This window comes from Pseudophryne corroboree, chromosome 3 (assembly GCF_028390025.1).
Source record: "Pseudophryne corroboree isolate aPseCor3 chromosome 3, aPseCor3.hap2, whole genome shotgun sequence".
Taxonomy (NCBI): Eukaryota; Metazoa; Chordata; class Amphibia; order Anura; family Myobatrachidae; genus Pseudophryne; species Pseudophryne corroboree.
In genome coordinates, this window is record NC_086446.1 from 587,297,020 (window position 1) to 587,323,399 (window position 26,380).

Sequence of the window (26,380 nt, forward strand, 5' to 3'; positions counted from 1 at the left end):
CCTGTTTTTATTTGGGTATTTTTTCCCCAGTAGAACTACAGGTACCAGCGGGCCCGTTTTTCTCCTGCATGCTGGTACTTGTGGTTCTCCAAGTACCAGCTTGCGGGGGAGGCTTGCTGGGACTTGTAGTACTACTAGAAAAAACAATATTCTTTCAATTTTCTCAAGGCTATCAGCCTCCCATCCGCAGCCCTTGGATGGGGGGGACAGCCTCGGGCTTCACCCCTGGCCCTTGGGTGGCTGGGGGGGGGACCCCTTGATTGAAGGGGTCCCCACTCCCCCAGGGTACCCCGGCCAGGGGTGACTAGTTGGATATTTAATGCCACGGCCGCAGGGCACTGTATAAAAGTGACCCCCGGCTGTGGCATTATCTGTCCACTAGTGGAGCCCGATGCTGGTGTAAAAAATACGGGGGACCCCTACTCTTTTTGTCCCCCGTATTTTTTGCACCAGCACCAGGCGCAGAGCCCGGTGCTGGTTTTAAAAATACAGGGGATCCCCTGTCCGTTTTTCCCCCGGATTTTTAGAACCAGGACTGGCTCGAAGAGCCCGAGGCTGGTTATGCTTTAGAGGGGGGACCCACGCAATTTTTTTTTCGGGCTTTTCACATTCCATTTAAAAAATAAATAATATTTTAAAAAATATATAAATAATACTTGTGCCTCCAAAAAAGACAAACCAAGTACCTAATCCCTTCTAATATAAATAGATATGCTATTACCAAAAAAAAAAACAGCAAAAAAAAACATGTTTTTAATTTTTTTTTATTAGATTCCGCCAGCAAAGTGTGGCGGATTGAAAATGACGAATTTACTGTTTAAAAGCACTGTTGTCGAATTTACAAACTTCAATTGAATATACTTTTGTCGAATTGCCGCATTTGTACCATTGCAGAAAAGTCGAATTTGTCAAATGTCGAATTTTAAAGTCGAATTTTGAAAGCCTGTAAGAATAGGCTCCGCCCCCTTCTTCACATCAGCCGTCCCCTTCTACCCCTGTACCTTGCTCTCTCCTGTCTGTGCTCTCTCCCGTCTGTAGGACTAGGCCCCACCCCCTTCTTACCCTCCTGTGACTGCTCTCTCCTGACAAGTGGACCAGGCCTGCCCCCTACACGCTGCTGATGTCTTCATTGTTACTTGGTCTGGAGCTCCGTTGGGGAGAGAACTCACGTGAGCTCATTAAGAATGAGGAACTGGGATGTTTTAATTTTATTGTGAGTAGTGTAGTGTGGTGATGTAGTATGTTGTATGGGGGGTATAGTGTAATTATGAAGTGCAGCATATGGGAGGGCTGTAGCATAGTGATGTAGTGTGGCATATGGGGGGTGGTAGCGCATAGGCGTGCGTACAGGGGGTGCCTGGTGCGCACAGGCACTCCCTAATGTTCAGCACCGCTGCACGCCGCGCTTGCTGTAGCACAGTGATCGCTGAGTGTGTGATCGGTGGAGCCTAGCCTGCAGCTCATTTCCGTACCTCCCACCACCGCTGCACCCGCCCCCCTCTGCCTGCTGCTAATACTATGCTGAGTGCATTCGTCGGCGGCCTCACTGGGGGGACTGGCGTCACCTTGCATTGTGACGTGGTGATGTCCGCCCATGCTCTCCTCCCGCCCACTTGTGCTTTCCTCCTGCTGCGGTCTCTCAGTCCTAGTGTGCCGCGACCGCCACACCACTGGCAGTGTTCCTCTAGGAGGGACTGGGAGCTGCTGGCAGACACATTCTGCTGAGACTTACTTGTCAGTGCGGGTTCCGGACGGCAGGCGGCGGGTGGGACGGCAGACAGGGAGCAGGTGTCACAAGGAGTGTGTGGGTAACTAATTCACAATACTTCCGCTCAACGTGGCACTGCTGGTCCTTCATCTCCCATGTCTCTTCACCAGGTGGCGGGCGGCCCGGAAATTAAGTGATGTGTTGTGCAGCAGTCAGTGTGAAGTGACTGTGAGTAACACTGGTGGTGCTGATGATGCTGCTGCAGAATCGGGAAGCAATTAATTCATAAATATAATGTACTCTATCAGTGTATTATACATGCATAAACATGTACATACGTGTATTTGTGTATACATGTATATGCATGTATATACATGAGTGTGTGTGCATATATATATATATATATATATATATATATATATATATGTGTATAAAAATAAGACTTGGGGTTTGTTTTATTAGATAGAGCATGTCCCAGTGAAGTGCCTTTTGGGGTTGTGGTTTTTCAGAAAGTTACAGGTTTTTTTTAATTAAGAGAAATATGCCCCATTATAGAGATAGGGCATTTCAATTTGTTGCGCCTGCGCAGTGGCCGCCAGCAGGGGGTGTACTAGAGGGCCTTCACTTGAGAGCCGCAATATGGCCGCCTTCTCCCCGGTTATTCTGTAAATAGGAAAATAACCTCACAGGTTCACATAGGGCAGAGTTGCCACTACTAGTGCAGGGCTGTAACGTACAGTACTAAGGAAAAGCCATATACTAAAGCGGCACGGTGACCTCACCCCTCTGAGACACCAGGGCGCAGCACACTGTATGGGGTACACTTGGTACACACACCTGTTAGCTCAGGGCAGCACTATAGGACCCTCCTGTAATGCTGTGCTGGCGGCGTGTAGTGATCAGGGCACTGGGAGACTGGCTGGCTGGTCTCCGTCTCTGCTGCCTATAGAACTTCCACCTCTGTTATATATCAGGGCTGCTCTCCTGTGTGTTCTCTTCCTCTCCTACCTCACACTGGAACTGGCCGCCCAGTGAACAAGAGGGCAGCGGCTGACATCAGAGAGGGTGCAGCAATCTGTGTGGGCAGAGCCCCTCACAGCAAGGTGTCCTTATGCTGTGCCCCGTGTAATCATTGTGATCCATACAGACTCTCACCCTGGTATGCTCTCTATTTATTATTTATTTCTCTGACGTCCTATTGGATGCTGGGAACTCCGTAAGGACCATGGGGAATAGCGGCTCCACAGGAGACTGGGCACAACTAAAGAAAGCTTTAGGACTACCTGGTGTTCACTGGCTCCTCCCCCAATGACCCTCCTCCAAGCCTCAGTTAGATTTTTGTGCCCGGCAGAGATGGGTGCAATCTAGGGGGCTCTCCTGAGCTTCTTAGAAAAAAGTTAGTTTTAGGTTTTTTATTTTCAGTGAGACCTGCTGGCAACAGGCTCACTGCATCGAGGGACTAAGGGGAGAAGAAGCGAACCTGCCTGCTTGCAGCCAGCTTGGGCTTCTTAGGCTACTGGACACCATTAGCTCCAGAGGGATCGAACACAGTCCCAGCCTCGGAGTCCGGTCCCAGAGCCGCGCCGCCGGCTCCCTTACAGAGCCAGAAGCAAGAAGAGGTCCGGAAAATCGGCGGCAGAAGACATCAGTCTTCATCAAGGTAGCGCACAGCACTGCAGCTGTGCGCCATTGCTCCTCATGCACACCTCACACTGCGGTCACTGATGGGTGCAGGGCGCTGGGGGGGGGCGCCCTGAGCAGCAATATTAACACCTTGGCTGGCAAAAATACATCACATATAACCCCCAGGGCTATATGGATGTACATTAACCCCTGCCAGAATCCATAAAAATGCGGGAGAAAAGTAAGCGAAAAAGGGGCGGAGCTATCTCCCTCAGCACACTGGCGCCATTTTTCCCTCACAGCTCCGTTGGAGGGAAGCTCTCTGGCTCTCCACTGCAGTAACTACACTACAGAAAGGGTTAAAAAGAGAGGGGGGGCACAATTTAGGCGCAGTATACAATATATGCAGTGTGACAAGAACACTGGGATAGTGTTTGAGGGCAGGTATATTTGTCCCAGGTTCTTGTCTTACATGTTTTAGAAAATGTTAACTTCTAGGAAAAATGCTTTTTGTTTTGTCTGAACCTTTTCAGTTTGCTGTAAAAGCTGGGTAAAGGCTCTGAGAGAGAGATAAGGCGAGTTCTAGACATTGGGCCCAGTTCGGGTCTTTGGCCTCACAGAGGGCTAATCAGGGTTTCAGCTGTGTAAGAGTGATATAGTGCTTCTAACCTGATTAGTATGGGCAGACTGCCTGGGAAGGCTGCAGGATCTGTGTGTGAGAGACACGCTTTCTGATGCAAGTAAGCTATACAGTATGTACTGAAGAACTCTGTGTTTTGTTTAGTGACAGTTAGGAACGTCTTATGTTTAGTTAGTGCCGGACAGGCAAGGTATTTTTATTTTGGGGTTTGTTTTATTTTCTGTTTCAATAAAACTGGCCGGGGTCAGTTGTACCAGAAACTGGACTTGTGTTGTTCCTCAGCTGCTGCGTGCTGCCATATTCCCCAGGAAAAGGCACCTTGCACCCCTACAGTGTTACAACTTGGTGGAGAATGCGAGCAGGCCGTTCTGCGCATAAGTGAAAGCAGCAGCTTTGTGAGGCCTGCAGAAAACGGTGGTTTATGCAGATACAGCCCAGTGTGAAGTTACTGAGACTCACCCCTGAGGGTTTGATATATGTCCTGGGTGAAAGCAGCTGCAAAGCCGCCTGAAAAATCTGTTGACATGGAGGATCTGCTTAAAGCCTTGCTGCAAGCTACAGCGGCTCAGCAGGAGGCCAACCGACAGCAGCAGGTGGCAATGGAGGAAAATTGGAGACTACAGCAGGAGGCCAACAGACAGCAGCAGGTGGCAATGGAGGAAAATAAGAGACAACAGCAGGCAGTTGTTGATGAACTTTACAGGCAACAGCGTCAGGATAGAGAGGCCTTAGCAGAAGTGGTGCAGAGACTTGCAGCTCGGGTTGGAGATGTGGCCGTCAGTGCTCCAACCAGCTCTAGTTATATACGAGCCAGTCACTTCCTGCAGAAAATGACAGAGGCTGATGATGTGGAGGCCTATCTGACCACGTTTGAAAGGACTGCCGAGCGTGAGAACTGGCCGAAAGCACAGTGGGCCAGTCTGCTGGCACCTTTCCTGTCAGGTGAGCCCCAAAAAGCTTACTTTGATTTAAGCCCTGCTGAGGCTCGGGACTATGATAAACTAAAGACTGAGATCCTGACCCGCCTGGGAGTCACGCTGTCAGTACGAGCACAACGGGTGCACCGTTGGCTGTACGCCATGGAGAAGCCTCCGCGCTCCCAGATGCACGACCTTATTCAGCTAACAAAAAAATGGCTACAGCCAGAGACATTAACTGGTCCCCAGATGGTGGAAAGAGTCGTCATGGACCGCTACTTGAGATCTTTGCCCATGGTCCTGCGCAAGTGGGTGAGCCATGGAAACCCGGGTACTGCTGACCAATTAGTGGACATGGTAGAGAGGTATTTGGCAGCAGAGGAACTACTGATGACCACCCAGCAACCCATAGATCCTCGACAGCGCCCTTCAGTAAAGACTGGTAAGACTGTTCCGTGGGAAAACGTTGCTGGGCGGTTAAGAGAACGCAAGGCTGGAGAGACTGTAAACACTGGCCCTGGAAACAGGCCAATGGGGCTAGAACGGTCTATGCTGCCCAAATGGGTTGATAATCGTGTGGTTAAATGTTTTAGGTGTGGTATGCCAGGTCATGTTATTGCCAATTGCCCAGTCACGCAAGAACCCATGCAATGTGATGCTGCCTTTGAATGTCGCAGAATGTCTTTCTTTGCTAGGTTAGTCTGTACTGTGGTACCTTCACCTGAGCTGGAAAAACAAATGTGTGATGTGTTCTTAGAAGGTAACCGGGTAGAGGCCTTGCTAGATTCAGGAAGTTTAGTTACCCTCGTGAAAGCTGGGTTAGTGAACCCCTTAAAGGTCCAGCAAATACCTATTGGGGTAACTTGTATACATGGGGATACCCAACATTATGCCACTGCTGAGGTGAATATAGAAACTTGTTGTGGGTCAGCAATGGTTAAAGTGGGACTGGTCCCTACCTTGGTGCATGAGGCCATAATAGGGAGGGATTTTCCTCATTTTTGGAAACTGTGGGAATCACGGTTATCAACAGATGTGAGAAGTAAAAAGCCAGTTGATAATACCGGTGATTTTATGGATGTACGTGGGTCTTCGGAACTTTCTGGCCCTTTGCCTTTTGCTAGTTTGGCTGGGGAAGTGACAGATGGGGAGTCCAGTGAGGACCCTCTTGCCGGGAACAGAGACATAGTAGTTAGAACTGAAAGCGTGCCTGACCTGGAGGTAAAGAAGGATCTGTTTGCGTCTGAACAGTTAAAGGATCCTACCTTAATAAAGGCTAGAGAGAATGTTAAGATTGTTAATGGGGAACCTGTGGTACCAGGTGACAGGGTTACGTATCCCCACATGGCCATCTGTAATGAGCTCTTGTACCACATTGTCAAAAGGGGTGAGGATGTGGTGGAACAGCTGGTAGTTCCCCAGCCTTATCGGAGAACGGTACTAGATTTAGCTCATAGTCACGTTACCGCAGGACATTTAGGGGCAGAAAAAACCACTGAAAGAGTTTTACAAAGGTTCTTTTGGCCAGGGGTTTATAAAGAAGTGTCTGAATATTGTTCTTCCTGTCCTGAATGCCAGTATCATGCCCCTAGACCCCATTTCAGGAGCCCACTAGTTCCCATGCCTATTATAGAGGTCCCGTTTGACAGAATAGCCATGGATCTCGTGGGGCCCTTGTTAAAGTCTGCTCGGGGCCATCAGTATATCCTGGTAATTATGGACTATGCCACTCGATATCCTGAGGCTGTCCCTTTACGCACTATCACAACCAAGGCGATAGCTAGGGAGCTGGTGCAGGTATTTAGTAGAGTGGGAATACCAAAAGAAATTTTGACTGACCAAGGTACTCCATTTATGTCAAGGATCATGAAAGAATTGTGCAAGTTATTTAAGATCACTCACCTCAGGACGTCCATCTACCATCCCCAAACTGACGGGTTGGTGGAAAGGTTTAATAAAACATTAAAAAGTATGTTAAAAAAGGTTGTTGAGAGAGATGGGAAAAACTGGGATTGTTTGTTGCCCTACTTGTTAATGGCCATCAGAGAAGTTCCTCAGTCCTCTACGGGGTTTTCTCCATTTGATTTGTTGTATGGTAGACACCCCAGAGGGCTGTTGGATGTTGCCAAAGAGACGTGGGAAGGACAGCCCACTCCTTATAGAAGCGTTATTGAGCATGTAACACAAATGCAGGATAGGATTGCAGCCGTGGTACCTGTTGTCAGAGAGCACATGGAACAGGCCCAAAGTGCTCAACAGAGGGTCTATAACCGGAGTGCCAAGATACGGGAATTTGCTCCTGGAGATAGAGTTCTTGTTTTGGTACCCACTGTGGAAAGCAAATTCCTAGCTAAATGGCAGGGTCCATTTGAGATTAGGGAAAAAATGAATGAGGTTAATTACAAAGTATACCAGCCGGGAAAGAGAAAACCCGAACAGATCTACCATGTTAACTTAATCAAACCCTGGAAAGATAGGTTGTCTCTGTCAGCGGAGCCTTGCCCTTCGGTGTCTTCACCCCGGTTGCTTCCCGCAGTGAAGGTGTCAGAGACATTATCAGCTGATCACAACAATCAGGTTAAAGAATTTCTCATCCAAAATAGGGAGGTATTTTCAGAGCTGCCTGGCCGAACGACCATAATAAAACATGACATTGTCACAGAACCAGGGGTCAGGGTTCATTTAAAGCCATATAGGATTCCTGAAGCTCAGCGAGAAGCTATTTCTAAGGAAGTTAAAACCATGTTAGAACTTGGAGTCATAGAGGAGTCTAACAGTGAGTGGTCCAGTCCCATAGTGCTCATCCCGAAGCCCGACGGTAGCATACGCTTCTGTAATGACTTTCGTAAGTTAAATGAGGTGTCCAAGTTTGACGCATACCCCATGCCCCGTGTGGATGAGCTTGTAGAAAGGCTGGGAACAGCCAGGTTTCTCACCACATTGGACCTGACCAAAGGTTACTGGCAAATACCTTTATCTGATAGCGCCAAAGAAAAAACAGCCTTTTCGGTTCCGGAGGGGCTGTACCAATATAAGATGTTACCCTTTGGGTTGCATGGGGCTCCAGCAACCTTTCAACGGGCGATGGATAAAATTTTGAGGCCCCATAGAAAATATGCAGCTGCCTATTTGGATGATGTGGTAATTCACAGTACAGACTGGGGGTCACATTTGGTTAAAGTACAAGCAGTACTGGACTCAATCAGAGAGGCAGGGTTAACTGCTAACCCAAAGAAGTGCTGCCTCGCAATGGAGGAGGTCAAATACTTGGGCTTCACCATAGGCAGAGGTCTGATTAGGCCCCAATTGAATAAAGTTGATGCTATTCAAAACTGGCCTCGTCCAGTGAATAAAAAACAGGTAAGGGCTTTTTTGGGAATTACTGGGTACTATAGACGGTTTATTCCTAATTTTGCGACCACAGCGTTGCCGTTGTCAGACCTTACCAAAGGGAATCAGTCAAATGTGGTGAAATGGAACCCTGATGCAGAAAAGGCGTTCCAAGCGTTAAAAGTGGCTTTGTGTTCACAACCGGTGTTGATAACACCAGATTTTTCAAAAGAATTTGTGGTACAGACAGATGCCTCAGAGGTAGGGATAGGTGCTGTGCTGTCCCAAACCAGAGATGGGGACGAACACCCTATCATTTATTTGAGTAGGAAACTCAATGAGCATGAAAAAAGGTATGCCATTGTGGAAAAGGAGGCTTTGGCCATTAAGTGGGCACTAGATACCTTGAGATATTACCTCTTGGGTAGACAATTCAGACTAGTGACAGACCATGCCCCTTTAAAATGGATGTATGTAAATAGAGGCAAGAATGCTCGTGTAACTAGATGGTTTCTAGCGTTGCAGGACTTTAAGTTTACTGTCGAACATAGACCGGGAACACAATTGGCCAACGCAGATGCATTGTCTCGCATCTTCTGTTTGGGGGCTACAAGTGTTCCGGCCCCTAGGTCGAAACAGGGGAGGGGGATATGTGACAAGAACACTGGGATAGTGTTTGAGGGCAGGTATATTTGTCCCAGGTTCTTGTCTTACATGTTTTAGAAAATGTTAACTTCTAGGAAAAATGCTTTTTGTTTTGTCTGAACCTTTTCAGTTTGCTGTAAAAGCTGGGTAAAGGCTCTGAGAGAGAGATAAGGCGAGTTCTAGACATTGGGCCCAGTTCGGGTCTTTGGCCTCACAGAGGGCTAATCAGGGTTTCAGCTGTGTAAGAGTGATATAGTGCTTCTAACCTGATTAGTATGGGCAGACTGCCTGGGAAGGCTGCAGGATCTGTGTGTGAGAGACACGCTTTCTGATGCAAGTAAGCTATACAGTATGTACTGAAGAACTCTGTGTTTTGTTTAGTGACAGTTAGGAACGTCTTATGTTTAGTTAGTGCCGGACAGGCAAGGTATTTTTATTTTGGGGTTTGTTTTATTTTCTGTTTCAATAAAACTGGCCGGGGTCAGTTGTACCAGAAACTGGACTTGTGTTGTTCCTCAGCTGCTGCGTGCTGCCATATTCCCCAGGAAAAGGCACCTTGCACCCCTACAGTGTTACAGCAGCTATAAGGGAAAACACTTTTTTATAGGTGCTATCCCTGTGATATATAGCGCCCTGGTGTGTGCTGGCATACTCTCCCTCTGTCTCCCCAAAGGGCTTTGTGGGGTCCTGTCCTCTATCAGAGCATTCCCTGTGTGTGTGCTGTGTGTCGGTACGGCTGTGTCGACAGGTATGTGGAGGATAATGAGGTGGAGGCGGAGTGAATGCCTGTAAATATGTTGTCACCCCCTGCGGGGTCGACACCGGTGTGGTTGAACTTATGGAAGGATTACGTGAAAGTGTCAACGCCTTACATAAAAGGTCGACGACACAGAACAGCCGGCTACTCAGCTTGTGCCTGTTCCAGCGTCTCAAATGTCATGGGGGGCTCTAAAATCGCCCGCTACCTCAGATAACAGACACAGATGTCGACACGGATACTGACTCCAGTGTCGACATCGATGAGACTGGTGTACCCTCCCAATAGGTCCACCCGTTACAGGATTGAGGCAATGAAAAATGTATTACACATTTATGATTATACCCCAGGTACCACATAAAAGGGTATTGTGTTTGGTGAGAGAAAACTGTTAGTAGTTTTTTTTTCCTGCGTCTGAGAAATTAAATGAGGTGTGTGAGGAAGAGTGGTCTTCCCCCGGTAAGAAATTGCTAATTTCTAAAACAGTTCTTGGCAGCGTACCCTTTCCCGCCAGAGGATAGGTCACGCGGGGAAACACCCCATAGGGTAGATACAGCGCTTACACGCTTATCAGAAAAGGTGGCACTACCGTCTTCGGATACGGCCGCCCTGAAGGAACCTGCTGATAGAAAGCAGGAGGTTACCCTATAAGATATAGTCACACACTAGGGCATCATATTGCGACCAGCCATTGCTTCGGCATGGATGTGCAGTGCTCCCGCTGCGTGGTCAGATTCCCTGTCGGAAAATAACTATGGATAGGGACAATATTTTGCTGAAAATAGAGCATATAAAAGACGTGGTCTTATACATGCGTGATGCACAGAGGGATATTTGCCGGCTGGCATCAAAAATAAGCGCTAGGTCCATTGCCGCCAGACGGAGGTTATGGACTTGGCAATGGTCAGGCGATGCCGACTCGAATCGGCACATGGAAGTTGCCCTATAAGGGGGTAAAACTGTTTGGGGATGGTCTTTCAGATCTCGTTTCCACAGCTACTGCTGGGAAATCAATTTTTTTGCCACAGGCTACCCCACAACAAAAGAAAGCACCGTATCAAGTACAGTCCTTTCGGCCCCAGAAAAGCAAGAGGGCTAGAGGCTCATCTTTTCTGCCGAGAGGCAAAGGTAGAGGAAAAAGCTGCAACACACAGCTAGTTCCCAAGAGCAGAAGTCCTCCCTGCGTCCGGTAGGTCCACAGCATGGTGCTGGGGCTGCTCAGGCGGACCCGGGTACGGTGGGGGCCCATCTCAGATATTTCAGCGGACAGTGGGCTTTCTCACATGGATCCCTGGGTCCTTCAAGTAGTATCTCAGGGGCACAGGCTGGAGTTCGAGACGTTCTTCCCCCCGCCGTTTCCTAAAATCTGCCTTACCGGCACCTCCCTCTGCCAGGGAGACGGTGTTGGTGGATATTCAACACTATAATCACAACAAGTGATCGTCAAGGTGCCCCTCCTTCAGCAAGGAAGGGGTTACTATTCCACAGTGGTTGTGGTACCGAAACGGTTCGGTGAGACCCATCTTGAAATTAAAATACTTGAACTTTTATATCAGAAGATTCAAGTTCAAGATAGAATCGCTCAGGGCGGTTATTACGAGCCTGGACGAGGGGGATTACAGGGTCTCCCTGGACATCAAGGATGCGTACCTGCATGTCCCCATTTACCCTCCTCACCAGGGGTACCTCAGATATGTGGTACAGGACTGTCACTATCCGTTCCAGACGCGGCCGTTGGAGTTGTCCACGGCACCGAAGGTCTTTACCTAGGTAATGGCCGAAGTGATGATACTCCTTCGCAAGAAGGAAGTTTTTATTATCCCGTACTTGGACGATCTCCTGATAAAGGCGAGGTCCAAAGAACAGTTGGTAGTGGGGGTAGCACTCTCTCGGGAAGTGCTACAACAGCACGACTGGATTCTCAATATTCCAAAGTCACAGCTGGTCCCGACGACACGTCTTCTGTTCCTGGGAATGTTTCTGAACGCAGACCAGGAAAGAGTGTTTCTTCCAGTGGAAAAAACCGAGGAGTTGTCATCTCTAGTCAGAGACATCCTAAAACCAGGACAGGTGTCGGTACATCAATGCACACGAGTCCTGGGAAAAATGGTAGCTTCGTACGAAGCATAATTCCATTCGGAAGACTCCACGCAAGGACGTTCCAGTGGGACCTGTGGGACTAATGGTCCGGGTCCCATCTACAGATACAACAGCGGATAACCCTGTCAGCAAGAAGCAGGGTGTCGCTGCTGTGGTGGCTGCAGAGGGCTCATCTACTAGAGGGCCGCAGATTCGGAATACAGGACTGGGTCCTGGTGACCACGGATGTTAGCCTTCGGGGCTGGGGTGCAGTCACACAGGGAAGAAATTTCCAAGGAGATTTCGCTTCACATAAATATTCTGCAGCTAAGGGCCATTTACAATGCCCTAAGCCAAGCAAGGCCCCTGCTTCAGAACCAGCCGGTACTGATCCAATCAGACGACATCACGGCGGTCGCCCATGTAAACAGACAGGGCGGCACAAGAAGCAGGATGGCGATGGCAGAAGCCACAAGGATTCTCCGATGGGCGACCTACACCCAGGAGAATGGGGACTTCATCAGAAGTTTTCCAAATGCGGGTAAACCGTTGGGAATGACCACGGGTGGACATTTATTTATTAACAGTTTCTTATATAGCGCAGCATATTCCGTTGCGCTTTACAATTAGAACAACAGTAATAGAACAAAACTGGGTAAAAACAGACAGACAGAGGTAGGAAGGCCCTGCTCGCAAGCTTACAATCTATAGGGAAATAGGCATAGATACACAAGGATTGATGCTACCTATTGCATGGACATGATGGCGTCCCGCCTCAACAAGAAGTTGAAAAGATATTGCGCCAGGTCAAGGGACCCTCAGGCGATCGCTGGGGACGCTCTAGTGACACCGTGGGTGTACCAGTCGGTTTATGTGTCTCCTCTTCTACCTCTCATACCCAAGGTACTGAGAATAATAAGAAGGCGAGGAGTGAAAACCATACTCGGGGTTCCGGATTGGCCATGAAGAGCTTGGTACCCGGAACTTCAAGAGATGCTGGCAGAGGACCCTTGGCCTCTGCCGCTCAGACAAGACCTGCTGCAGCAGGGACCCTGTCTGTTCCAAGACTTACCGCGGCTGCGTTTGACGGCATGGCGGTAGAACACCGGATCCTAAAGGAAAAGGGTATTCCGAAGGAAGTCATCCCTACCCTGATCATAGCCAGGAAGGATGTCACCGCAAGACATTATCGCCGCGTTTGGCGAAAATTTGTTGCTTGGTGGGAGGCCATGAAGGCCCCGACGGAGGAATTTCAACTATGTCGATTCCTGCACTTCCTGCAAGCAGGGGTGACGTTTGGGCCTCAAATTGGGGTCCATCAAGGTCCAGATTTCGGCTCTGTCGATTTTCTTCCAGAAAGAACTGGCTTCACTGCCTGAAGTTCAGACTTTGGTTAAAGGAGTACTACATATTCAGCCTCCTTTTGTGCCTCCTGTGGCACTTTCTGGATCTCAACGTGGTGTTGGATTTCCTAAAGTCGCATTGGTTGAGCCACTTAAAACCATGGAGCTAAAGTATCTCGCGTGGAAAGTGGTCATGCTGTTGGCCTTGGCCTTGGCCAGGCGTGTGTCAGAATTGGCGGCTTTGTCATGTAAAAGCCCTTATCTGATTTTCTATATGGATAGGGCAGAGTTGAGGACTCGTCCTCAGTTTCTCCCGAAGGTGGTCTCAGGTTTTCACTTGAACCAACCTATTGTGCCTGCGGCTACTAGGGACTTGGAGGATTCCAAGTTGCTGGACGTAGTCAGGGCCCTGAAAATTTTATTTTTCCAGGACGGCTGGAGTCAGGAAAACTGACTCGCTGTTTATCCTGATGGCACCCAACAAGCTGGGTGCTCCTGCTTCTAAGCAGTCTATTGCGCGCTGGATTTGTAGCACTATTCAGCTGGCGCATTCTGCGGTAGGATTACCGCAGCCTAAATCAATAAGAGCCCATTCCACAAGGAAGGTGGGCTCATCTTGGGCGGCTGCCCGAGGGGTCTCGGCTTTACAACTTTGCCGAGCTGCTACTTGGTCAGGGGCAAACACGTTTGCAAAATTCTACAAATTTGATACCCTGGCTGAGGAGGACCTGGAGTTCTCTCATTCGGTGCTGCAGAGTCATCCGCACTCTCCCGCCCGTTTGGGAGCTTTGGTATAATCCCCATGGTCCTTACAGAGTTCCCAGCATCCACTAGGACGTCAGAGAAAATAAGAATTTACTTACCGATAATTCTATTTCTCGTAGTCCGTAGTGGATGCTGGGCGCCCATCCCAAGTGCGGATTGTCTGCAATACTTGTACATAGTTATTGTTAACTAAAACGGGTTATTGTTGTGAGCCATCTATTCAGAGGCTCTTCTATTATCATGCTGTTAACTGGGTTTCATATCACAAGTTGTGTACGGTGTGATTGGTGTGGCTGGTATGAGTCTTACCCGGGATTCAAAATCCTTCCTTATTGTGTACGCTCGTCCGGGCACAGTATCCTAACTGAGGCTTGGAGGAGGGTCATAGGGGGAGGAGCCAGTGCACACCAGGTAGTCCTAAAGCTTTCTTTAGTTGTGCCCAGTCTCCTGCAGAGCCGCTATTCCCCATGGTCCTTACGGAGTTCCCAGCATCCACTACGGACTACGAGAAATAGAATTATCGGTAAGTAAATTCTTATTTTTTTTGCACTGCGGCATGCTCGAGGGAAGGGAGCAGGCACCCCCCACCCCACCGCCACTACTCCTCCGCCAGCATCACTGCCGAGCCGGTCAGTGTTCCGGCGGCAATGAGCAGTAGGCAGCCACCAGCAACAACAGTCAGGAAGCTGTTACTCCCGGCAGCAGTAGCGTCAAGCTGCAATTCAGCCAGCGGCACGATGATCCGGGAGACAGTGGCAGCACAGGGAAGCAGTACCCCCTCCAATCGCAGCACCAACCAGGAGACTGAGGCAGCAACCCGCCCCCAGCAGCAGCACCACCCTGATGATAGGTAAGATGCATTTTGGTGTCACAAGAAGGTGGCCGGAGTAGTGGCTGGCTGTGGTCACACCCCGGGGAAAAGTGATAGTGATTTCAGTGTTCCCTTGCGCGGGGATTGGATGTGTAGATGTATGGAGGCTATGTATGTATAGATGTGAGTGGAAGTGGTTGGATGTAAGAGAGCGGCAGTGTGCGGATGTAAGAGAGCGGCAGTGTGCGGATGTATGAGAGCGGCAGTGTGCGGATGTATGAGAGCGGCAGTGTGCGGATGTATGAGAGCGGCAGTGTGCGGATGTATGAGAGCGGCAGTGTGCGGATGTATGAGAGCGGCAGTGTGCGGATGTATGAGAGCGGCAGTGTGCGGCTGTATAACTACGTCGGTGTGCGGCTGTATGAGTGCGATGGTGTGCGGCTGTATGCGTGTGGTGGTGTGCGGCGGTGTGTGGATGTATGAGAGTGGCAGTGTGCGGCTGTAAGAGTGCGGCAGTGTGCGGCTGTAACAGTGCGGCAGTGTGCAGATGTATGAGAGCGGCAGTGTGCGGATGTATGAGAGCGGCAGTGTACGGCTGTATAACTGCGTCGGTGTGCGGCTGTATGAGAGCAGCAGTGTGCGGATGTATGAGAGCGGGGTTGTACGGCTGTATGAGAGCGGCAGTGTACGGCTGTATGAGAGCGGCAGTGTACGGCTGTATGAGAGCGGCAGTGTGCGGCTGTATGAGTGCGGCAGTGTGCGGATGTATGAGAGCGGCAGTGTACGGCTGTATGAGAGCGGCAGTGTACGGCTGTATAACTGCGTCGGTGTGTGGATGTATGAGTGGTGGTGTGTGGATGTATGAGTGCGGTGGTGTGTGGATGTATGAGTGCGGTGGTATGTGGATGTATGAGTGCGGTGGTGTGTGGATGTATGAGTGCGGTGGTGTGTGGATGTATGAGTGCGGTGGTGTGTGGATGTATGAGTGCGGTGGTGTGCGGATGTATGAGTGCGGCGGTGTGCGGATGTATGAGTGCGGCGGTGTGCGGATGTATGAGAGCGGCGGTGTGCGGCTGTATGAGAGCGGCAGTGTGCGGATGTATGAGAGCGGCAGTGTGCGGATGTATGAGAGCGGCAGTGTGCGGATGTATGAGAGCGGCAGTGTGCGGATGTATGAGAGCGGCAGTGTGCGGATGTATGAGAGCGGCAGTGTGCGGCTGTATAACTACGTCGGTGTGCGGCTGTATGAGTGCGATGGTGTGCGGCTGTATGCGTGTGGTGGTGTGCGGCGGTGTGTGGATGTATGAGAGTGGCAGTGTGCGGCTGTAAGAGTGCGGCAGTGTGCGGCTGTAACAGTGCGGCAGTGTGCAGATGTATGAGAGCGGCAGTGTGCGGATGTATGAGAGCGGCAGTGTACGGCTGTATAACTGCGTCGGTGTGCGGCTGTATGAGAGCAGCAGTGTGCGGATGTATGAGAGCGGGGTTGTACGGCTGTATGAGAGCGGCAGTGTACGGCTGTATGAGAGCGGCAGTGTACGGCTGTATGAGAGCGGCAGTGTGCGGCTGTATGAGTGCGGCAGTGTGCGGATGTATGAGAGCGGCAGTGTACGGCTGTATGAGAGCGGCAGTGTACGGCTGTATAACTGCGTCGGTGTGTGGATGTATGAGTGGTGGTGTGTGGATGTATGAGTGCGGTGGTGTGTGGATGTATGAGTGCGGTGGTATGTGGATGTATGAGTGCGGTGGTGTGTGGATGTATGAGTGCGGTGGTGTGTGGATGTATGAGTGCGGTGGTGTGTGGATGTATGAGTGCGGTGGTGTGTGGATGTATGAGTGCGGTGGTGTGTGGATGTATGAGTGCGGCGGTGTGCGGATGTATGAGTGCGGCGGTGTGCGGATGTATGAGTGCGGCGGTGTGCGGATGTATGAGAGCGGCGGTGTGCGGCTGTATGAGAGCGGCGGTGTGCGGCTGTATGAGAGCGGCGGTGTGCGGCTGTATGAGAGCGGCGGTGTGCGGCTGTATGAGAGCGGCGGTGTGCGGCTGTATGAGAGCGGCGGTGTGCGGCTGTATGAGAGCGGCGGTGTGCGGCTGTATGAGAGCGGCGGTGTGCGGCTGTATGAGAGCGGCAGTGTGCGGCTGTATGAGAGCGGCAGTGTGCGGCTGTATGAGAGCGGCAGTGTGCGGCTGTATGAGAGCGGCAGTGTGCGGCTGTATGAGAGCGGCAGTGTGCGGCTGTATGAGAGCGGCAGTGTGCGGCTGTATGAGAGCGGCAGTGTGCGGCTGTATGAGAGCGGCAGTGTGCGGCTGTATGAGAGCGGGGTTGTACGGATGTATGAGAGCGGCGGTGTGTGGATGTATGAGAGCGGGGTTGTACGGATGTATGAAAGCGGGGTTGTACGGATGTATGAGAGCGGCAGTGTACGGATGTATGAGAGCAGCAGTGTACAGTTGTGTGAGAGCGGCAGTGTGTGGATGTATGAGAGTGGCGGTGTACGGATGTATGAGAGCGGCAGTGTATGGATGGCAGCGTCATAGGGAGGGATGTCGGAATGCTGTTATAGGATTCCTAATACAAAATGGAATCCGTATAGTGGGCGGGGCTGGCACCATGGCACCACGTTGGGCTTGATGGGCAGGTAGTGCGGCAAGCACACCCAAATTGGCGTCTGACGTCGCCCGCAGTCCACACTGTTGTGAGGAGCCAGTTAATTTTGCTGTGTAGTGCACTCACAGAGGACCTACCGCCCGTCCCCTCCTCGCATCTGAGCAGCAGGTCAGGCTCTTATTTTCTTTTTAATCAGGAGAGGCCGAGTGAACTGTGAGCAGGGGGGCAGAGCTACATGGGACCCAGAGGGGCTGCTGTGCTGTCAGAGAGGGAGAGGAAGAGAGAGATGAAGCTACTGCAGATCCCCAGCTGATTGTGAGGTGCCGGGTTGAAGGGTGATGTGATCACCCTTCTCCCTCGCTGCAGCTGGGGACCGCATCTAGGCTTCCTCCATCGAGGGCATGCGGCGCAGCAGTGGGCAGCGTGTAATGAGTTTGTCTGACTCATTATACTGCTGCCTGTTGTGGACACCTCCGTCCGTACGGACTGGTGTACATGCCCAGCACAGAGGTGACAGTGTTGGTGGAAGTGCTGCCCAGCTCTGACCCTGCAGGCCTCCCTGATCTGGCTGCGGCCGCTGCTGCTGCGGCCCGAAACCCCTGCCGGTCCCCTCCATAGACTTCTGCCTGGCCAGCGCTGAGGTACTAGGGGTAGCCCAGCTGCAGGAAGGGTATGTCTCTGGCTTTCTCTCCGGCAGGGGAAGGTGACAGCGGCGGAGGAAGTGCTGCCCACCTCAGACACTGCAGGCCTCCCCGATCCAGCTGCGGCCACAGCTGATGCTGCCAGGACCCCCTGCTGGTCTTCTTTGCTGACTGCCGCATGGCCAGTGCTGAAGTACTGGGGGTAGGCCAGCTACAGGAAGAGTGTCTCTGCCTCGGGCTCTCTCTCTCTGGCAGGGGAAGGAAGGGTGATTCTCTGGCACAACAGGGAGGGCTGGGCTGCAGGAACACAGCACTGGAAGAAACAGGAGACCGAACTCATGACCAAAAAGTGAGCAGAGCAGTGATCAGCCCCCTGGTCTTTCCCTCTCTCTGGGTGCAGAGCTGTATTCTACAGAGAGAGCTGGGATGGGAAGAAGGGGAACGGCACCTGACATACACATACACGCGCAACACCTGACACACACACACATACACGTGCGGCACCTGACACACACACACGTAGCATCAGACACAATAAAATAAACATGCAGCACCTGACACACACATACACGCGCAACACCTGACACACACACATATACACATGCGGCACCTGACGCACACACGTAGCATCAGACACAATAAAATAAACATGCAGCACCTGACACATGCATATACACGCAGCACCTGACACATGCATATACACGCAGCACCTGACACATACATATACACGCAGCAACTGACACATACATATACACGCACACCATCAGACACACTAATATACACATGCAGCACCTGACACACACATACACACGCAGCACCTTACTCGCACACACATGTACACGCGCAGCACCTGACGCACACTCATGTACACGCGCAGCACCTAATGCACACTCATGTACACACGCAGCACCTGACGCACACTCATGTACACACACAGCACCTAATGCACACTCATGTACACGCGCAGCACCTGACGCACACTCATGTACACGCGCAGCACCTGACACAGACATACGTATTAATGCGCAGCACCAGACATACACTTGTACACACGCGGAGCACCTGATACTCACACACATATACACCCGCAACACCTGACACACACACACACGTGCGGCAGCTGACGCATACACACGCACCATCAGACACACTCATATATACACGCAGCACCTGACACACACACACACACACACACACACACGACCTGACACACATACACAGGCAGCACCTGAGACACACACATATACACGCGCAGCACCTGACACCACGCACTCACACGTACAAGCAATGCATTTCACGCCTACCTCCAGCCTCAGTTACAGGCTGCTGCCGCCTACCCCCCTCCCTGCATCAGCTGCAAAGGCAGCAAAATATTTTGACCAAAGTCTAAAGGCCCATACACATTAAACGATGTCGCTCTGTGAGCGACATCGTCTAATGTTTCCCCCTCCCCGGCCGGCCAGCGGCCGACTGTACACACTGAGCGATATGACCGCTCATATCACTCAGTGACGTCACGCCCCCGCCAGCCCTGCATGAAGGTCGTGGACGACAGTCCACATCCTTCATGCATGCCCTACCGACAGCGACGATTGTTGCCGACCCGCGGGGCAGCGCATCATTCGTCGCTGGTGGCATATACACTTAACGATAAAACGAGCGACGTCGCTCAAGGAGGGGGAAAATGAGCGACGTCGCTCATTAAATCGTTAAGTGTGTACGGACCTTAAACAATTCGGTTTGGTAAATAAAATTATTTTGCACAGAACAGTGATGTTATACGAACATTTTCATTAAACATTTAAAAAATCAAATGTTTATTCTTACAGTGAAATTTTACATTTCTGAATAAAAAAAATAAATTTAAAAAAAGCGATGAAATTCCATAGACAAAAAACCTTACGGTTTCACATGTCCCATTAAGGCTTCTTAGACATGATCGAAATTTCAGAAACCTGTTGTAACTCTTCCACTCAAACTCCAAAAAGCAATGAAATTCCGATCATTAAGGCTGACGCCTTAATGGACGTGTTCCTTGCGCAATACGGATATGGTATGCCATCAGAGCCTGTGGGTAAGTGCAGATTCAGCACTCTCACAGAGTGAGATTGCTGTCACTCACACAATGGTGGAGCTGCTAATTCACAGATTTGTGTGCTCATTGGAATACACACATGCAGTCTATGCAACTGAAGGTCTGAGCGGAAGACAAAGCTGCTCAGATGAGGTATGAGTGTTGTTGATTGGAGGGAGGAGAGCGGTGTGGATGGGGTAACAGAAGTGTGTGGATAGAGGGAACACTAAGCAGCACTGATGGGGGGGGGACAAAGAAACACGGGGTAATTCAGACCGCAGCAGCAGCGATCGCAGTCTGAATTAGTTTGTGAGGTGCGCACGTGCAATGGCTGCACTGCGCGTACGTACCCCAGGAGCCCAGTGAGATGCTATCAGCATCTCACTGGCTGCGATCACCCTGCCTGATTGATAGGCAGAGGGGGTTGCGGGGAAGGAGGGGGTGTGCAAACAGCGTTAGAATGCCATTGGCAGGGCATGGTCTGCACAACGGAGGCGTTTCCGGACCACTGGGGGGTGGGCTGTGGCACTTATTTCCCTGCCAAGAGCGCAGGGCCCACAAAATTTACCTTCAGGATGTCGGCTACATGAATGGGGTAAGAGTGGTGTGGATAGGGGGTAGATTAAGCAGCAAGTATGGGAAGGGAGACAGAGCGGTGCAGATGGGGGAAATGGTGCAGATGGGTTGAAAACACTGGCTTGGATGGGTAGAAAACTGGTGCAGATGGGAGAGAAGAGAGTGTGCCCTGTACTGGAGGAGACAGAGTGACGTTGAAGAGGGAAACACTGAGCAGCACAGAGAGAAGGAAACGGTGATACAGACAAGGCACAGATGCGGAAAGACAGATGGTGCAGATAAGTTAGTACAGACTAGCACAGATGGGAGAACACAGCAGTAGGGATAGGGGAAGACAGCAGCATGGAGGTGTATAGGGGAAGCAAGTGTAGATGCATAGACAGTAGATGTGGTATTATAGTTTTAGCAATTAACCAAGATATTTTGATGGAGCTAAATGTGTATACTAAGTGAGATTGATGTATGGAGTGAGAAGCTGTTGTAACACGGTGGGATTGTTGTGGTGACCGAATGGGATGGTTGTGGGCACTGTGCGGGATGGGAGCACCACAAAACTGCTCAGACCTTCAGTTGCATAGACTGCATGTGTGTATTCCAATGAGCACACAAATCTGTGAATTAGCAGCTCCACCATTGTGTGAGTGACGGCAATCTCACTCTGTGAGAGTGCTGAATCTGCACTTACCCACAGGCTGTGATGGCATACCATATCTGTATTGCGCAAGGAACACGTCCATTAAGGCGTCAGCCTTAATGATCGGAATTTCATTGCTTTTTGGAGTTTGAGTGGAAGAGTTACAACAGGTTTCTGAAATTTCGATCATGTCTAAGAAGCCTTAATGGGACATGTGAAACCGTAAGGTTTTTTGTCTATGGAATATATATATATATATATATATATATATATATACAATGTCCAGATAATCCGGCACTCCCAATAAGATCCAACTGCCTGTGTGCCTTTGTCCAATGTTTAGATATGGCAGAGAGTCAGAACAAACAAATGTCCAAGACAGGACATGGCACTCCAGGGCTTGAGAATAAAACTATTTTTAATGCATCCAATTAATCAACACACTGCATTGCTCCAGCAGCAAATGGTGCAGTGAAAGACAGTAATAAAATGGCACAAGCATCTTACAGACTATGCAGCATTTCGGGTCTCGCAGGACCCTTCCTCAGGTCGCGCCAGTGCATCAGACAAACAGGTGAACAAACATACATACAACATAGAACTCACCTAAATAGCCCCCCATGCCGGCATCCTCGACCTCGGGACAGCGTGGAGCTTCCGGTCAGGCCGAAAGCGCCTGGGAGATGACGTGCTCAGGCGGCGGCGGTGACCATGGCAACCCGGCTCACGGAGCGCATAGAGCTTCCGGACAGGACAGGACGCCTGAATGATGTCAAAGGGATGCGACGGTAACCCTGGCAACCCGATGCCCGGAGCTACACACACTGTACCCGGTCATGTCGCCTGGCAGGGGAGGCTATAATGAAATAAACAAATACAGTGCATAATGAAAAAACAGCAAAATTAGGTGGAATAAAAAGTTACAATGCAAATATACATAAATGCTAGTACAAGGGCTAGTTTACAAAACATATGATCTTAAGCCCATATATGTCAACTCCACAACATAAGCAAATAAAATGATCCGTGAGCCGGGTTGCCATGGTCACCGCCGCCGCCTGAGCACGTCATCTCCCTGGCGCTTTCGGCCTGACCGGAAGCTCCACGCTGTCCCGAGGTCGAGGATGCCGGCATGGGGGGCTATTTAGGTGAGTTCTATGTTGTATGTATGTTTGTTCACCTGTTTGTCTGATGCACTGGCGCGACCTGAGGAAGGGTCCTGCGAGACCCGAAATGCTGCATAGTCTGTAAGATGCTTGTGCCATTTTATTACTGTCTTTCACTGCACCATTTGCTGCTGGAGCAATGCAGTGTGTTGATTAATTGGATGCATTAAAAATAGTTTTATTCTCAAGCCCTGGAGTGCCATGTCCTGTCTTGGACATTTGTTTGTTCTGACTCTCTGCCATATATATATATATATATATGTGTGTATGTGTGTGTATATATATATATATATATATATATATATATAATCAGAACATTCCTCAAGCTTGAGAATCCCTCCTCAGCCAAAAGAAAGAAACCAGCACACCACCAGTAATCAATCCATAAAGTGCTCTATTTCAGCATGGCAATAGTCAGAATTATAATCACATTATCTTCCAGTTAGGATAAACATGATACATCACATGTCCCTCTGGTAAAAGGAGAGTCCTGATCCCCTCTGCCCATTCTGACTATTGCCATGCTGAAATAGAGCACTTTATGGGTTGATTACTGGTGGTCTGCTGGTTTCTTTCTTTTGGCTGAGGAGGGATTCTCAAGCTTGAGGAATGGTCTGCTATACTTTCTATATGGAATTACAGCACCCGGATTTAATGATGAAAATGTGTGCGGCTTTTCTGTTTTGCTATATATATATATATATATATATATATATATATATATATATAGTCTTGGAAGATCCTGCACTCTCATCAAAAGTAATAACGACGGCGGGTGCTCCTAATGACCTGAGAGGCCACCAATATACCACAACAACCACCAAGGTGGAAGGTGCACTCACGCCCAGAAATTAGTCTCTGAAGTCACTTGTAAATTCAGTATATTTTTATTCGGGTTCACTGTTGATGCCGTATTTCATCGACGTTTCGGTCCTTATGCGGACCTTTATCAAGATTGGCACTTAAATCACCTATACAATCAGAAACAGTTACAATTAATATGTATAAGAACCCAGATTTATTCAACACCAACACCACCAGTGCCTCCCAGGCCCTGAAGACTGTCACAAAGACCAGAAAACGTATTAAAAAGCTGTTTTTTTATATATGTAAAAAAGAGATACTTGAAAGTAATCCACGTGTGATGAAAGAGACACCTCCACCGTTAGGACTATCTGTTTAGATAGGCAAATGATTACCTGGACGGCAAGCCAGATCACTCAGATGCGTGGAATGGCCTTCAAAGTTGGCAACATGCCTGATCACATAATGAAGTTAAAAAGCCTATAACGTAGGGGATGCTGCAAGGCGTAGTCACCTATTAGATAAATAACAGAGTAACTACACCATAAGAAAATACACTAACAACGTCATTTTGGAAAAGATCATACCTAGTTACATGTAGAAATAGCTCATGGCAGCTTGTGGGCTCTGTACATGTGTCAGACACTCAGTCTGTAAGGAGGCACAACAGGAAAAAATAATCACCAACCGTAATCATGTGTCAGAAGGGAGCTGCAGGAGAACCATACTCACTGCTCAAGTGTCCAGAGCCAAATGGAAGCTGCATAAAGTTCAGCCTCAGCTGAGCACTATTTAAGGATCAACGACAGGAAGTGCCAATTAGGGAGATTAGTATAAACCCAGTCTCTCATTAACTGATCACCTCTCAGATAACTAACTCAGACCAACTGGGTAAAACGTTACAGGGTTCACAGGACAGGCAGTGGCTATCGCTAATGCACGGCTACTTAAATAAGTGTATTTTAACGATTTAGAAGGGCAACTGCCGGAGACGCGTCTTTTGCGTTCCACCGACCGGAACTCCATGCGTTCCATTCCGCGGAAGTGGCGCTGGCCGGAAGTCTCTGCGTTCCACTCGCGGAAAGAACCGTAATTAGGCTTATCCACTGGCAAATGTTTAAAGGAGGTGTACAACCTAGAGGGGGGTGTTCACAGAGAATGAACACTCCCCCAGGTGGAATCATCAATGTACAGGTCCACTCATAGCTCACAGGGACTCGGAGGTGTACCGGAGGTCACCTCACGTATAATCCTGGATTAACCTATGTGTAGCCTGTCAATCACCACTGAAGAAAAAGAGTGCAAATGTAAATAATGATCCATAATATGAAATGTCAAAAATGTCAAAAATGACATAAGAGGGCACCAAATCAAATGACCACAACTCACCCTATGCATACAAACTAACATATATCTGATCAACAAAGGCAAATTGAATACTGATGTGAGTGTAATATCTTTATAGTAATACATTGGTATAATGTAGTAAAAGATTTTAAATAATAAAAGGGAATAGTGGGTGGTGTGGTCATTGAAATTGGTGAACCCTCGTGACTAGTATAGGACCTGGGAAGGCTCCGGGAAACAGCAGAAAAATATATATAAAAAACATAAGCAGGGACGTATAAATAACTGTCCTTACCTTCTTAATCTCTATACATAAAAAGAACATACAAAAATGAAAAAAATAAAACATAGAACATAGAACATATAACACACAAATCAAAACCCAGCCTGTATATGCTGATTGTATCACAGTGCCCTATGTCCCTGAAACATACAAAGTGTGTTCCAAGGTATCCAATCAACTATGGCAAAATAAAATTCTAAAGAAAAATATTAAGGGGGTTGGCCTCATTGAGGCCCTTTGGTGACACTGTATTGAGTTTGTGTATCCAAAAGCTTTCCTTCTGTTTAAGTAACAAGGTGCGATCGCCTCCACTAACAGGTGGCGGCACCCAGTCAATCAGCTGACACTTCAGGGCAGATACTTGATGTCTAACTGACAAAAAGTGCCGTGCTACCGGTTTGTCAGAAAAGCCCACATTGAGGGCCGTGTGTATGGATGACCGATGGTTTGCCATCCTGTCGCGAAAGGGACGCGCAGTTAGTCCGACATAACATAACCCACATGGGCACTTTAGAAGGTAGACGACATGATCCAGTCGACAGTGGAGATGATATCTGATGAAGATTTTTTTCCCTGTGTGTGGGTGATACAAAAAAGGACCAGTGATCATAGATCTGCACGTTGTGCACCCCCCGCAAGAAAAACTGCCAGGTTTGGCTTGCATAAGCTGGATTTGAGATGTGTTCTGTTCAGGGAAAATCGTAGGTCTCATTAGTAATTGCTTTAGGTTGGCCCCTCGTTTGTATGCAACCATAGGAGCAGGTGTTTTAAGAAAAGGCAAACTGTTGTCGGTGGCTATTATTGGCCAATGTTTCCGTAGGGCCTTTCTGGTTGCACTTGTGGAACCATCATACTGAGTGGAACAAATCATCCGATTGTTACGAATGGGGTTTTTAACATGGACAACAGGTTAAAAACCCCATTCGTAACAATCGGATGATTTGTTCCACTCAGTATGATGGTTCCACAAGTGCAACCAGAAAGGCCCTACGGAAACATTGGCCAATAATAGCCACCGACAACAGTTTGCCTTTTCTTAAAACACCTGCTCCTATGGTTGCATACAAACGAGGGGCCAACCTAAAGCAATTACTAATGAGACCTACGATTTTCCCTGAACAGAACACATCTCAAATCCAGCTTATGCAAGCCAAACCTGGCAGTTTTTCTTGCGGGGGGTGCACAACGTGCAGATCTATGATCACTGGTCCTTTTTTGTATCACCCACACACAGGGAAAAAAATCTTCATCAGATATCATCTCCACTGTCGACTGGATCATGTCGTCTACCTTCTAAAGTGCCCATGTGGGTTATGTTATGTCGGACTAACTGCGCGTCCCTTTCGCGACAGGATGGCAAACCATCGGTCATCCATACACACGGCCCTCAATGTGGGCTTTTCTGACAAACCGGTAGCACGGCACTTTTTGTCAGTTAGACATCAAGTATCTGCCCTGAAGTGTCAGCTGATTGACTGGGTGCCGCCACCTGTTAGTGGAGGCGATCGCACCTTGTTACTTAAACAGAAGGAAAGCTTTTGGATACACAAACTCAATACAGTGTCACCAAAGGGCCTCAATGAGGCCAACCCCCTTAATATTTTTCTTTAGAATTTTATTTTGCCATAGTT

General features: G+C 49.1%; 1 protein-coding gene and 1 long non-coding RNA gene across 7 annotated transcripts in view; one reads left to right on the top strand and one right to left on the bottom strand.

The window, feature by feature from the left end:
* LRRC20 (leucine rich repeat containing 20) overlaps positions 1–26,380 on the top strand; it is a 1,148,610-nt gene that overhangs the window by 119,808 nt on the left and 1,002,422 nt on the right. The window lies entirely within an intron of this gene.
* Positions 23,184–23,875, bottom strand: LOC135058050 (uncharacterized). The gene is made up of 4 exons (XR_010244562.1): positions 23,852–23,875; positions 23,707–23,770; positions 23,515–23,633; positions 23,184–23,286 (listed from the first exon to the last, which is right to left on the bottom strand). It is a non-coding gene; the product is annotated as an uncharacterized LOC135058050 (long non-coding RNA).